Raw genomic sequence first — 16,149 nt, forward strand, 5'->3', positions numbered from 1 at the left:
GACTGATGAATGCTGCAGAATCTATATGATATGCAGCAATGTTTTGCAGGTTTGCTTTTGTAACATATGATATCACTCCTTTGTGGGTCCAAGCTGGCCAGAGAGTCTGCACTGCTGTCTTCATATCAATGAAAACTGAGGAGAATGCACTAAAAATAAGATCCCCTGAATTACTGATTAATATATTCAGTAATTTTAGTTTTCTGTCAATGACTAGTTTGATTCTGCCAAATTTGTAGAGGTTTGTGTCAGGTTGTGTTTGTAGTTTGTAATAGAGACTAAGGGCCAAAAATGCAATTTCCTTAAAAACCTTTTGCTTTTCTCATATGCCGCTGTAGGGAAGCCTCCTCTGACGACAGTCACACAAGTAAGGGAAACAGAGGTACCGGATTAAAGGAAGTCATATCCTGGTCATTGTTCATCACTGCTGGATGGAGTCGCCTCTCTGATCTAAAGGAAACTGTTACTACTTGAAGTCAGGCGAGTTGTCATCTGTTTGCAGTAAGTTTTCTTTTTTTTGATCAAATGCAATTTGTGCTTCATGTAGTGTATGAAACCCTTAACAAGCTTTGAAGTTGCTGCCTGTTTTGTGTGATGAAGAAGATATAAGAGATGTAGTGTTCTTCTGTGTCATACCACACATTGCAGATCCACCACGGCGTGAAGAGATGGTTCATAGAGAAAAGTCTGGCTTTAAAGTCGACAGGCTTTTGAGTTGTTTCCCATCCTTGAAATTGATTCATTAAGTGCGCTGTAATTGACAGTCTCTGTGATTTCACCGTCAGTTTGAGTTCTCTTCCATGGCCGTAATCCCTCACTGAGCCTCTAAAAAAACCAAACAGATAATCTTGTGGCCATGTTGATGTTTCTGGTAATGCGGCTGCTTTGGAGGTTTTTAATTATATATTACGATACTGAAAGACACATTTCAGGCAGATATGTGGTTAGGTACTCATGACAGCCTGCCATAAAATGCCATTTATGAGAAGTCAAAAGCTCATAAGTGGACAGTTTTTAAAGAAGACATTTATAGAAAGATCTCTCAGTGCTATTTCTGCTTTCCTTAAAAAACAATGCTCCTTATCAAGTTTCTGCTAGAGTCATGATACACCACCTGTGTATAGTACTAAAGGATACTGAAAATGATCACTGACAACTATAGAGCTGTAGTGATTAATCAATTAGTTGTCAACTATTGAATTAATCACTAACTATTTTGATAGTCTATCAATCAGTTTTAGTAATTCTTTTTTTTTTTTTTTTTTAGAAAAAAGTCTAAATTCTCTGATTCCAGCTTTTTACACGTGAATTTTTTACAATAATTGACAATGAGAGTAATCATTAGTTACAGCCCTACCAAGAACTATATTTACAATAATCCATGTCAACTTGTGATAGATTGCTAATGTGACCAGGGTATAGTATAGGGCCAACCAATACTATTTTTTGGGGGCTGATACCAGTATTAGTAAAAAGAGTAAAAGAGCGAAAAACTTCCAATATGGGTAGATCACCTGATATTCTTTATTTCTATGCTGTAGAGAAAATCCAAAATGACAACAGTAAACTTTCACTGGCATTTTTAATGATTATAAATAAAAAAAATGCTTTATGCTCTGTTAAAAGATATCTGCTGATATACATCAGTATAGATATTGGCCATTATCAGGCCAATAAAATCAGAGAACAGATATCTGTCTGGCTCTAATACAGAGTTAAAGCCCCTTGAAACCTTGGTTTCAAAGCTTATATATTTCTTTCTAACAATTACTTTTTATGACTTGAAGACTTTGTAACACTTAAACTGGTGAAACTAAGCTGCAGGATTTTGATTACATTGGACTGACAGCTCTGTTAACATAAATCTATGCATGTTTTATGAAGGCTCCAGCCTCCTATGAGCTTGAATGGACTAAGTAGCAAATGCATAGACAGATGTTTCTTGCTTAAGTTCAGCCGTAGCTAGTTGCTAGAATGGGTGGTTGTTTTATGTTTATGTTGTATATTATGTCTTGTAGCAATATCCAGTTCAGTATAAAGCGGTGTGAAACTGATCACACACTGTTTTATTGTCCAAAACAGGGTGGATCTGGATTAAATATTGCTGTAAGAAAAGTTGCACTTGGTAAGCAGCCAAGGAAAACAGGGGCTATATGGATAGCAGTGCATTTTCATTTATGTCGATTCACTAAGAAAGTTGGGTAAAGCTCCAGCACTCACTCATTGTGCCAAGGAGAAAAGATCTCTTGTCGATCCTCGTAATGAGAGACATCTTGCTTGGGTTTGTGGGTTCCAAGGAGGTCCTAGATTGTGCCAGGGAAGGTAAACACATAAATCCGTCTTGATGCACTGAAAGCAGCAGCAGCTTTTGGCTGAACCCTCAACAGTCTTCCTGCTTCACAGATCCATGCTCTGACACAAAGCCAGAGATAATGCTGATAGTAGTGAATTCCTCACTGACACTTGTTTAAAGCCGGATGCGATTCATGCGATTATTTTGTTGCAGCTATGTTTAGGGCTGGACTATGTTTTGGTATCTCGTTCCATTTTATTTATGTGTTGATTTATGTTTTTTGCTTAATCATTTAGTGTACAAAATGTTTGGCAATACTGAAATTTCCCATCACAGTTTGCCATGGTGGCACTGGAATCAACAGTGCTTTAACACTGCTTGTTTTTTCTGACGAACTGTTCAAAACTCAAAGGCATTCAATTTAAATTGACGTAAAATAATCTTAACTCACTCCAAACCTAAAAATGTTTGGCATATTGTTGCAGCAGTATGAGATCTTCCATAGTATGATAACTGTCTCAGAAAATTTCATGGAATATGGTATTATACAGTTGTTATTATTACTATTATTATTGTTATTATTATCATTATTATTATTATTATTAAAATGACCCAAAGGAATTTGAACTTTTTTTTGGTTAAACAAACACTTTTTCACAATTTCACAAAATATTATGTCCTGACAGACATGAAATGTCAAACTATTCTTCCCTTTGAACAACATAAATGGGAAAGAAAACATCAATGTGCTAGAATACTGTAGATAAGCAAATGCATATGGTATAGTAACTGTCAATTTTCATACCATGGTACACCATGAAACAGGTATATCACTGCAACCCTATTCAAGTTACTGAATGAATTTTCTCTTAGTCAACAAATTGATTACCTAGTTGATTCACAGGTTTATTTTGTTGATTACAGTGCCTCTTCCACAGACAGAAATAAACAAGGCTGGAAGGCCAGTCTGGCTCAAGTGGACCTGTAGACGATGTTCATCTAAAACCAGTAAAATGAGGCCAGAATGCCCAGGCTTACAACATCTGGCTTGCAGGTGGTGGAAGCAGAAACCAAAACAGGAAAGTGGCCTGTCATGATCTGCAGTGCTCGCTGCAACCTCTCTGCTCACTGTGCTCATCCAAGAAGGGGAGTGTTTTGGCATGTAAGGTGATGGCCTTGAAAGCCAGAGTGGAGTTTCCATTCTAGGGTTTAATAGCTTTCAGGTTCATGGCTTTGTAAAGACCAAATGTTTGCTAAAAGTGCATCACTCTTTCACTGGGTTCATCTCATCATGCTTTTAGCTGAGCCATGAGTGTACAATGGTATGCAGAGGAATGTGTGAGAATGCTGTGTGTACACAATAGGGATGACCTCATTGTTTTCAACTTCATCTAAGCTCAACATGCTGAAGAACAATGAAATCTGCCCCCCCCCCCTTCCCCCCACCACACACACACACACACACACACACACACTTTACACTGTGCATATATGTTTACGTCCCCATCTCTGAGGTGGGTATTTACCTTCTAGTTTACAGAGGTTCTTAAAATATTTACTCAGGGCTGAACTGTTTAATGATTATTTGGACAAGCAGGATTGGAAGTGCTGGGCTACACACACTGGGGCACGATGTTGCAGAGAAACCAGCTCCAATGGGCTTTGTTCCTAGTGTCAGTCGGTGAATGCAGCCCTAACCCCACTGACCCTCTCTAGGTTAGAGGGTGAAGTTTTTCTCAGAGATTGTAAACAGAGGGAAAATGCTTTCATTTTCAATCACAAAGATTCTCTTGGTAATGTCCTGTATTATAGTCTGTTGTGGTTTTTGTCTAATTTTGTTGTCTTGATGTGGTTAGAGCTAAGATAATTAGTTGGTTAATCCATCAATTGACAGATAACAGCTGTTTTGATAACTAATTATTTTTTAAACAACCTTTCTGGCCTTTGTAGTATGGATTTTTGAGTTTATGAGGTGCACTTGAATGCATCCCTGTTGGTGCCCTCACACTTTGAAATCTACATTGCTTTGGCAGAGTTACAAGTAAAGAGTAAAGAGAGTCTTGTTACAAACTTAAACACACTTGACAAACTTTGAGACACTCTTGGCAAACAAACAATATGTGCCTTAATGCACCATGAAGTCCCTGTCCTGTGTGTTTGTGCCAAACTCCAACACAATACCACATTGCCTGTAAATGACACCAAAATGTGGTAGAAACTCATAGCATAGTATTACATTACATGACAATGTTTCTTTCAAATTGTCACCTACTAGTAACTTGCTTCCATCCCTCAATGATGCTGAAAAATCTCTGGGCTCTGTGAGCAAGTGATGGTGACCTTGGTGGTCAGAACACCTCCCTCACATACTTCTCTCCTCCTCTCACACTTGGTTTCTCTGCATCTCTCCCTATCACCATAAACGCAAGACTGTTGCTACCTTGTTACCCAGTTACTCAAATTGAGCGGCCTGCTGTATGGGCGTTAAAGTGCTTTTAAATGGTCATCGGATGTGATTTACAACATAGCACTTTGATCCATTCCAGTGGCGTTCTGACAGCTTCTAGCTAATGCCTCCGCTGGGTCTCTCCAGCTGCGAGGAAGAAAGCTCGATCAGTGGTTTTATGGATGTGAGATGTGTGAGCTTAAGCAAGCTGCTGTTTTTCATTAAGAAGCTACTGGCGCATGGGAAGGGAGTTGACTGCCCTAGTGGTACTTTCTAATGACAGCAGACCAGTTTAGAAGTAAAGCATCTTCAACGAGGACCCACGGGGTTGTTTTTAATGAAGTGGCTGCCTGAAGCCCTTTAACATCTCATAAAGCACTTGGGGAAAACAACCACGGTTGAGGAGAGGTTAGAATGAAGGGACTCACTTCAGCCTGCCTCCCCTGTTTTGTGTATTTTACCATCACTGACACACTGGTTTTAAAGAAGTCTCGGTTATACTTGGCAGCAGGTGCATTGGGGTGGTGGTTCATTTTGGGTCGATGTGAATGTTGGATTTGAACTCTGTCATCCAAGCATCCCTTATGAGATCGAATATATACAGAGGACAATCATGCATGTCCTTACACCATATTTTGGCATAGCCTTTTGCTTTTCTACTTAGTTATGTGAAAGAACAAAATGTTTAGAAAGACAGAAAGATAGAAGTGTATTAAAAAGATAATAGACATGTATTAAAAAAGTTAGCACCATGTCAACTAGTGCTGAGAAAATACACTTATCTCCCGATTCGATACTATCACAGCACTTGGGTACTGATTCAATATGTATTGTGATTCTTAAGTATTGTGATTCTGTGTCCCAATTTACTGTGATTTTTGTTTGCTTTTTTTAACACTAGACCATGGGAAAAAGTTGAATAAAATGCATCTAGAGACTATATATCATGAGTCATATTTCCAAAAAACAGTGCACGCCATAGTCAGTCAGTCAGTCTTTCTGATTTCTATATATGTATATATAAACATCAGGAACTGTAATAAAACGAATCCTAATTTTTTGGGGGAATCTTTTTTTTGTCCCATTTTGTCAACACAGAATACCTCTGTGAGAGAGAGGCAGTTTCTACCATTAATGGGTGGCATGTGAGTCACACATGGTTGACTAGTATGTCTACTATTGTAGATTTAAAAATTAAAATATTATTAACTATTAAGCCTTGTGTAAAAAAAAAAAAAAAAAAGATTTTTGTTTCATGATTATTTAAATTAATGAACCCAAAAACTTTTCACTAACCCCCTAATAAAGTGCCTCTGAGGGTGAAACCACAGCTTTAAAGTCCGCTGATATGCTCTCCAGATCAACACCAACATGAACAGAACCTGATCATCATGGTACTCCAGGCATAAATTGGAGGGGGTTTGTTGTTTGACCTGCTGATGGTGATAATCAAATGACATTTGACCAAATTACTTTTATTTACGATTTCTGAACAGTTTCTACTTTTGTGAAACTCATCCTTAGTGAACAGTTCTTGACAAAATAACCATTGGAATGGAGTAACTAAATCGTCTGGGGAAAATCATTTCTTAGTTCAATGAAGTTAAATTTATCTAGTATGTGCCTGTGTGTATCAGATGACATGAATAGCATGATTGTAGTTCCTCGTTGGACAACACAGTCTGTACTCGAGATGTGGAAAGTATCTAGAGGGTTGTAGCTCAAAGCACCACTGGTTCTCATTGCTTCCTGATATGAGATTCAATAATCTAATGTTGCCAGGCAACGGGTGCAATTCCACTTTTGGCAAGTATTGCTTAGTAACAAAAATTGTTTCCAAGGAGTAAAGGCAGAATCACTGGTGGGATCAATGGTGGATACAACCCTGGAATCTAATCACCCATTTTAGGAATTTAAAACCACAACTGAAGAGAGTATCTGCATCACACAGACTACCTTGTGTTTTATTCAGTTGAATAAATTAGAAAAGCAAAAGACTGTGGAAGAAATGAACACAATAAGCTGCTAGCAAAGTATTATTGGCTGGTCTAAATGTATTCTCTCTCTACGTTGGCTTCATCTCAGATTTTTGAGTTTTCCAAAGCTGAAACCTCCACAAATATCCCCACAGGTTGTGTCAGCACTGGAGCACTCTTGTCTCACAATGCACCTCTGCCTGCAAATGGCCAATGGTGAGCTCGTTGGAGGCGGAGTAGGAGGAGAGGGGTAGTGTGAACAGGGCCTGCGGGGGTGATGCTGCTGCGTTACATAATATCAGGCGAACCCAGCTGTGCTGTGTTGTTTAGCCCATGGGTGAAGTGGTGCCAGCCAAGCTGACTGATGTGTCCACCTGCGCTCATCAGAGTAGGTTCAGAATTAGAGTACAGGTCAGTAAACAGATTGACACCGAACAGACTGATCACATGTAGTCAGTGTGCATTAGAGGCAAATTGAAATGGGCAAAACATGAGGTGGCAGCACCAGCATCTCTCTTCCGGCTCTGTGTTGCCATGGCAGCACAGTTGTTGTGTTGTCAGAAACCTTGGAGTGTAATGATAATGCAGGGTTCCAACAACGGTAATTAGAAGCCATTTTTCTTTCTTTCTTTTTTTTTTTTTTACAACGAAAGCTTCCTCCTGTAGCGCTCTTTTATCCCTACAGCCACTTGTCAGTGAAGCAATGCACCAAGGAGAAATATCCTTTCATCATGTGCTGTAAAAAGCAAGCAGCTTACACTAGTTAGTGCCAATGAACAATATCTTCCCCACTCATGTTGGCAATGTGTTACACAGTGATTGTGGACAGGAACTTCTGTGACGACTGTTATTTAGTTTCCTGACCCGGCTTGTGTGTTTCTTCTGTCAGCCTCTGCAAGTAGCATAAAGCTTAAATAAAGACTGAATAATACACTACAGGTGTCTTCCAGGAAGGGCCCTATCCCCCCGCAAGCTCTATTTAAAAAAGCCTGTAGCAGAGTCACTATCATTAAAAGCTCATCATGTTGCCCTCCCAGACCTCTGTAATTAAAGGAAGAGGCGTCTGTGTTTTATCTTCAAGTCTTTGTCTCTGATACTGCATTATAGCAAGACACACAGACAAACTGATGCACCATTTAATAGAAGTTTGTTTTGAACAAACACAGACTGAAACCCACACAAAAATTTCAAACTCCTTCACAGACATCAGCCATTAAGGGACTATAACCATTGACAGAAATGTCAGTAGCACCACCAGCTGTGATCTGTTTGTGTTGTGTAATAATCTGTTTTTTGTTATATCCAAAGGAAATGACCAGACTAAAAACATGGTAATCCTCAGTGAAAAGCTTTTGAGTTCATGTATCAATTTCTGGTGTGTCTGTTACATTGATGAAAATGTAATTGGGGGAAAAACTGAAAATTGTCACAAGTTGTCTTGTGCAAATGCGGGTGACTGACCATTACCTGCCACGGCAAATGCACATAGTCAACCACACACACTTCTTTGCGATTGATTTAGTCTGCAGACACGGGTCAAAGTTTACCATTGTTGAACTTGGGGCCTGCAGTGATTGATCAATAGGTGAAACTGTCTATCATCAATCTGTTAAGCACTGCCTGAAGACACCCAGCAGGAACTCGTCTTCTATTGGCTTTCCTCAGCCCAACCTCTGCTGACTTTAAAGGAGCTATGTGTAAGACTTGGCCCCCTGTCAAATTCATTTTCCAAACAAAAGGTCAAAGCATATTACCAGAAAGTTGGTGTTGGGGCGGACACTCCTTTTGTAAAAAACAAAGAACTGCAAAGACCCTCGTTTTGGTCTGTCTTTCTGTCAACAAGCCACTAATTTGGCAAACATTTTCACACTGTCGGTAAGGTTATGCTATTTGTTACCTTTAAAAGCTATTCCTAAGTAGTCAACATTAGCATTCACAGCTGTTTACTTACCAGTCTAGAAGAAACATTCAGCATCAAACTCCATCGTTTTATTTCCCAAGACCTGTCTCCAGTGGTGTAGAGCAATCTTAAGTCTTGTTTTGCTATTTCTATCTCTTCTTTCTTTGGCTCTGTAAATGGTTTCTTGCCCTTGTGGAAGCGTTACTACTTCATCGTCTCATACTGGAGTGAGAGTAGAGAGGATACTACAGGAACTCACTATTGCCCATTACAAAGTAGTATTATAAGACAGGACAGCCTGAGAGTAGATGGTTAACATCTCTGCAGCACACTATATAAATTTTTTTGACATAATATCAAAACTGTGATTTCTTCTAATTCTATTGATAATAATGAAATAATAAGAAAAATGTTTTAAAACTAAACTAAAGGTGGTACAAATAGCTCCTTTAAAGATCCCCCCGAGATGTATATAAATTGGTCCACTTTTAATATTTATTTGTATCTGATATGTTCTTCACAAAAACAGTTTAGTTGTCTTGGTAAAATCTTTGAAATATCTCCTCATTCTCCCTCATTTAAAATTCTGAATCTATAAATATAAGTTGAGCTGCTGGACAACTGGTGTTTCCTTCTTCTCCATAAAAGTCCATTGTCAGTGTACAATATGCACTAGAGGCTTCAAGTTTCCCCATCACACTTTTGCAGGTTGCATGTTGGACAAGGTTTGGCTTCCAAACCAATTGTGATGTCACAAATCATGCTTTTGTGCCCACCCGTTAAAATCACATTTCCTATGAGCACAGAGAATCTTTCCAGTTTGAGCAGACAAGTGTCAAACTCAAGTGTTAATCTCACATGCACATATATCATTCTGTACAGTAAAACTAAAAAGTTCAACTGTATGAGCAAAATATTTTAGAGTGAAGGGGAATTTAAACCATCATTGGCCCCCTCTTACCCGGTCCTATGGGAGCATGGTGGAGATCGGCAGGCACCTTCTGGGTTTCCTGTGCAAAAGTTTGTGCTTTGCCTCTGGCACTGTCTGTCAGCACCCAAAGCATTCCTTGCAGCTCTGTTTCTGCAGGGAGATCGGGTGAGAGAGTGAAATGGCCACAAAAGTTACATAAAGATACATGGATAGAAAGTGGGAACTAGACAGCAAGAAGACTGTGTAGAGAGTTTAGTTTAGGCAGGTAAAAGTGGGAGTGAATGAAAAGCTTTTTGATCTGCATGAGGGGAAAAGGCAGAGGGTAGAGAGAAATACTAGTGGAATAGTAGAGGTTTTAGAGTGATGAATATGGTGGAGAGAGAGTGGGAAGGTGAACCTCAAGAAGATCCAGCCCCCGCACTTAATTGTTTTGTTTTGCCAGGAAAAACCCCAGATGCCTGTAGTCAAGCAACGGCTTGACCCTTTCTTTGGTTGTGAGCTGCAGAGCTGAGGGCACTGCACAGAAAGCTTAGCAGTAGGCCTTTATTCAAAGGCCTTTTCTCTGTTTTGCCTCTTTGGGAGGTGCAAAGCTTCACATCTGTCAATGTGTCACAGGGCTTGCTGTCTGCAGCCCTATCCTCCTCCCCTCCCATCCCTTATAACAGCGATTATCCAGCCACCCCTGCACACTGTTTCTCACGGCCATTAAACATGCACTTGTCAATCTGCCTCCTCCTCATCTTGTGACCGATGGCCTCACAGCCATTTGACTCTCAGCTGGTTTAGGCCTAATCAATACAAGTGCAGATTTTCTCCCTCAGCGGTCTCCAACCATGTGCCTTTGTGACACGTATCCATGCATAGTTACATTTCTGCACCACCAAATGTTACTCATTAGTGATCCATTACCCTTTTACTACAGCTGCCATTGAGTTTGGTTGCAATAAAAACTACTTGCATGTGGTTTACACTTAAGATGCTTTGGAATCAGTGCTGTGTAGTCTCATGGTGCCTTCATGGTTTAGCAGACTAAACCTAGATACTAGGCATAGGAGAAAAAAAAAAGATTCTCCTAAATATTGTGATTGTTTGTTTTGTTTTGTTTTATTTTTTTTTTTTACAGTTCTTGATTTTTTTTTTTTTTTGATTGCTGAGTTGATCTTTTTTCTTTATATAATTAACTAGTACTTAGTCTATTAGGTTGAGGCTAACATATAAAGGAAATTCCCACTAACACACTAGTGGAAATGAGCATCACAATTGCGGTAATATTATCTTAACAAACATCCATTTTACTTCACATGCTTAATGTAAGACAGCATGTGAGCTGACCAATAGCTGCTGACTTCACATTGCTAACGCGATCTGAAACTCTGACATCAACACTCCACACTGACCAGCTGCAGCAACTTTGAAAGGTCAAAACTCAGATTTGTGCTGTGTGCGGTTTTCAAAGGCTCTGTTCATTTTCACCTAAAATCTTATTTATCATGTAATTTATTATTCTGATGGCACTAGCTTGCTGAGCAGTTTACTTCAAAAAGTATATTATGAACTTTTTTCATGCTTCTGAAATAATAATAATAATAATATATAATATATGTATGTATATATGTACACACACACATATACACATACATACACACGGACACATCTGTGTATATATGTATTAGAATAACCATAAGCAGTAATATGGAATCACAATACTTAAGAAGAGCAATAAATATTGAATTGACACCCACGTATTGTGATCGTATGGAATGTGTACCCATTAGTTAGCATTAGTTAAAGCTTAAGTAGGCAACATTGTTTTGGTATAACTGAGAAATTATTTCATAAAATCCTTTCAGCATACTGTAAATCAGGTGTTCTGAGAGAGAGCTACACTTCTGCACCTCCTCTATGGCTCTGTTTTCAGCATTTAGAGAATCTGCCCCGTGACGGTAGACTTAAACCAATCACTCATTCTTTTAGGACCTGGGGGACTCATCCTATTAATGCAGTTGTGTGTGCATGTTCCTCCAGTGAGACTTTCAATCAGTGATGGAAACTACTGCAGGAAAAGTCGCTACAAAATGGCATTATGATAAAGAGAAAAGTGTCTAATGAGTGACATGCTCAACCCAGAAGTTTGTCAGCTCATCCGGTTACTTTCACGTTCACCGCGTTCACCTTCAGTTGTGTTCATTCATGTTGTGTTCATCAGCTTTGCTCAGTGCGGAGAGGACTGGGCAGAGCTAAGACACAGAGTCGACAGACAGCTGCACAGGGCCGGGGAGCTCTGCAAGAGAGGGTCTGCAGCAGACTGGTGCTTCTGGAGGAGAAAAACACCGGAGTTGCTGTGATGCCGGCTACTTTACTGGCAGGAGAGGAGCTCAGAGTGTATATTTCAAACTTTTGGGATTAAAAAGAGGATTTAGCTTCACTCCTGCTTCAACCTTTTGCAGCAACAATCTTCATGTTTGCACCATGGAGGAGCTGACCACGCTGTTTACAGGGTAAGTAAATGACACCGTGCTTTTGTTCTGACATTTTTGGCCACGGGAGTCAAACCATGTTGCCGCTGAGTTGCATTCTCATGACTGCTTATATCGCGGTGAGCCGCGCCCGACATGAACCACGAGCCCGACTCGCCTCCAAGCGGGCTGCAGTCATGTTGTGCTGACCGCGGCCCAATGGTGTTTAGCCTCCTTTCTGTCCCCCTTTCACAAGCAAGTGTTGTGATACTGATCTCGTGTGTGCAGGAGAGCAGAGAGATATGTTTTTGGAAGTCTCTTTGTGTTTAGCTTTCAGTACTTTTCTATCTTCACACTGAATCTTTATGTTTTTAAATGTAGTTCCTCTCTTCTGTTGGTGTTTTTTAGTGTCATGTGTCCATTTTATTACACACAGTTGAGTTCTGTCGGTCTGTGCTCGCTCACAGCTGCCTTCGTAAACTGTTGCTTGTGCTCATGTAGGGCGTGCTGCCCGTCTAGTGGAAGGGGCTGAGGATGCAGAAAAAGAAACCTTACTCAGATGAGACTCAAAAATCAACCGTTTTCAGGCTTTGTACCTACTGCAGCCTTAAGCGCATATCAAGATATTGCACTGTACATTATGGGCTTGGTTTGAATTAATTTTAATGGACCTCTGCTGTCATTGTGTTCAGGTACACCCTGAATAAAAGACCTAGCTTTGTTAAAACATGGACATCTGTGTATGCCTTTATTTGTGGTTGACCAATCTCTTCTATTAATTTGACTGGTTAACTTAAACAGTCCACCCACAGACCTTGGCAGACATTGATTTTGGTTTTGTCTGTAAATGATGCTACCTGGGACTTTGTTTTGCTGACACTCTAAACAATCTGAAAGCACCAGACAAAGAATGAGAACAAGACTCTGCTAATTGTTGTAAGTACTGGGCTTTTGTCTTCAGATGTCAGGATTAAAAGCACTGGCGCACAACTTCCTCTCTGCATCTTTTGTTTACCTTGATGTTAGAGCTGCACTTTTTTTTAGTCTTGTTTAGGAGGCATTCTTCCTTGTCAGGTGTATGTGTGTGGTTGGCAAATTGGCACACATACCTGACTAGCGTTGACTTAAATGTTCTGTTCTTCATTATGTTAATTTGATTTTAAAAAGTTGATAGAAATCAGATCATATTGTTAAGAAACACAGATTTCCACTTGTGAATATGAGTGCTTTGGCTTCACAAACAGCTTAATCTGTTATATACACAAATAATCAAAGCATGTGGTTCCACGGTACAAGATTCATCACAAAATCTGTAGACTGACTGACAGATTGGTGTAATGTATATGTAGGATGTAGCTTTTTGGCAAAATGCACAGGATGGTGTGTAGTGTCTATGCTACACCTGGGTAGACACCTTGCACTGAGGGTAGGTCCCTGCTTTAACCCATATTTGTAATGAGCGTTTAGATTTCTTTAAGTTGAAAAGTTGCTGGGGTCAGATGTACTAGATTTGAAATTCTTGCCTATTTTTTTGCAGTTTGGCAAGGGTGAGAGAATTCATCTGAGCCAAACTTTCAAATGCAAGTAGAAAGATACAGTATCTGAGCAGTTTGTTTTAACACACAATGAATTTTGTTGGAAAAATGAAGTTCAATGTTTAAATTTATTTCATTTATATAGCACTTCAAAAAGTAAACAGATTGTGTGCCAAAGTGCTTCACAAATCACCTGCATTAATATCATACGCCAGCAAGAATCTGTGTCATATATGTGTACAGTGAAAGAAAATAGTGTGTAGGTCATTGCCTTTAAATACTTTAGCTGTGTTTGGCACAGCAGCAGCAGTGACAAGGACTGTTGCAATGCTATTGACTGCAGGAGATGACAAGCAAACTTAAGCTCAAGGACGGATTGATATTGGCTGTCTGTGACCTGACATAAAACTTGTAAGCTGTAAATTTTGCCATGTTTTATGTTATTTGAGTGTTTATTTTGTAGGCTAACCTGTTGATGTTCAAAAGCTTGGGCAATGTTGGACTGCTGTTGTAATGTTGAGGGACAGTTGAGATTAACTATGTGAACATTAAGCCTAATTTGAAGCCAACTAAATAATAAGAGTAGTAGGTTGGGTTCCGTTAACTCTTTTCATATGCGTTTTCTGAACAAAACAACATTATGTAACTGACTAGCACCTAGGAGCTAGCTAGCTTGCTCAGACCATAAAATTGCCTGCTATGCAATGAGGTGAGATGCACAGGTAACATTACACTTAGCGTTACTGCACCAAATTTCCTCATTTATCATAAATGAAGAACACAAAAATGAATGGCATTAATACCTCCATGCTGTGCTGGTGAAGCAACCTAAATTATCTCAAGGTGACCGTCACCCGTTTCATCCCACCAGGGTTGTAGGCCTGCAAACTGTGTAGTTTGTAAAAAGATAAAGTCAAATTTTAAGTCACAATCCCCTTGAAAATACTTCTCCAAGTGTGAAGAGAAATATAGTGGTGCAAAACAAGAGGCAGGAGTCTTAAGGGTGACTTGGCTGTGCCATGACTACCCCTGCAGCCACTGCTGTTGTTTATGGTGTGAACTCCAGTAAAGAAAAGAAAAGATCGAGAGAAGAAAACGGCATGTTTTTGTTGTCAGGCTGTTGTGGGCTGGAGTTTTATGAGCTTTGAGGCAGGGGATTTGGTGGCAGTGATTTATAGCTTTCATTACCAATGTTTTACCACACTATTGGTTCCCAATGGACACCACATGGATCTACACACACACTTGAGACAACTGTAGAGACCTGTACTTTGCCTGATTGTGGTGACACAGAGGTGCTGAACAGTTAAAGTTTTCTAAGGTATTGCTTTGACCACCACGATGAAATGTTAACGCTGCTCCAGTATGTATAAGGAGGTGAGGTGCAGGTTGCTTTTTGAGACACAGGAGCACACACATAAATATGGACACGCACAGATAAACACACTTCCTTGGCTACCTGAATCTTTGATATTTTCCTGTGCTCACTGTGAGGTGCAGACACACATTGTAGCATGGAGTCGCAAGGGGCTGGGGTGGGGGGGGTGGAGAGAACGGAAAGATTTTACCAGTTGAACTTGTGAACTCAAGAGGGAGAGAAGTGTTGAGTCCCAACTCAACATTCTCTTTTCTGTTTCAGTTTATCTTTTTATATTTCTGTCTGTAGCACTCTCTGGCCTCCAATCCCTCTTTTTACTCAGATTTAGCTTGTCCTTCTGGATAACACTTTCTATCCTCCCTCTTTCCACCTCACCTTTCTCTCTGTCTCTCTCTCTGTGTCTTGCTTGTGGACTTCAGCTCTGGTGTGATTTACAGTCGCAGCAGAGGATCTGCTACTTCGGTCATGCTTTTCTTCCTTGCCACATTTTCTCAATTCCCCTCTGTGCACAGATGATTCCCAGGGTTCTTCACACATACACACACTCTCACAAGCTTTCTCATTTTTTCTTCTTCCTCTGTTCTCAAGTCTTCTCATCTTTTTGGCTTGATGGAAGTGATATTTGGCTAAAAAACAACCACGTTGCAGCCATTGTAATGTCCTATGATTAACATTAATTCTCTCAATAGACACAAAGTTGCATGGACTCTGACATGTAAAACAGTCATAAGCACACACCTATGATGACTCTTACCCTGATGATAGTAAGTCAGAGGCTTTTGTGGCCGTTGGATGAACTCCTCCTGGCAAGTCAGGAGCTTCATGAATAGCTTTGGTCCCTCAAAGCTCACTGGCCATCGGTGCAAGCAAACACATGGGCCAGGTTTCGCTGAATAGCAGCAGCAGCAGAAGCAGCTAAAAGCAGGCCTAATCCAGGCTCCACTCTGAAGAAGGTTTAACCGACAAATAGATTTGATACAGCGGCTCCGCCAGCCTGTGTCCCTGTTTTCCAACGGGTTGAAGAGTGTGGGAGAGGAAAACTGAAGCTTACGTCCCCATGACAGAGGAATGTGAAAAGCAGGCAGCTGAGACTTGATAGAGAGCTGTGGCCAAAACAACGAAGATAGGTTTAGGATGGGCAGAAAAAGTGTGGATAGGAGGCAAAGGAACAAAGCTGCTTATGCTGGCTCGCGGTGGCTTTGAAATGGCTTTGAAATGGAATCCACAGAGAATT

At 40.1% G+C, this 16,149-nt stretch overlaps 1 protein-coding gene across 3 annotated transcripts in view; it reads left to right on the forward strand.

The window, feature by feature from the left end:
* Positions 1-16,149, forward strand: part of sipa1l1 (signal-induced proliferation-associated 1 like 1) — a 105,822-nt gene that overhangs the window by 12,014 nt on the left and 77,659 nt on the right. For all 3 annotated transcript variants that reach the window (XM_084736923.1, XM_084736920.1, XM_084736922.1), the window contains exon 2: positions 339-501. The gene's annotated coding sequence lies outside the window, so the exon portion shown is untranslated. The remainder of the gene's footprint in view (positions 1-338; positions 502-16,149) is intronic.

The sequence above is a fragment of the Lutjanus erythropterus genome, chromosome 15 (assembly GCF_056507025.1).
Source record: "Lutjanus erythropterus isolate fLutEry1 chromosome 15, fLutEry1.hap2, whole genome shotgun sequence".
In the NCBI taxonomy this organism is placed as follows: Eukaryota; Metazoa; Chordata; class Actinopteri; order Lutjaniformes; family Lutjanidae; genus Lutjanus; species Lutjanus erythropterus.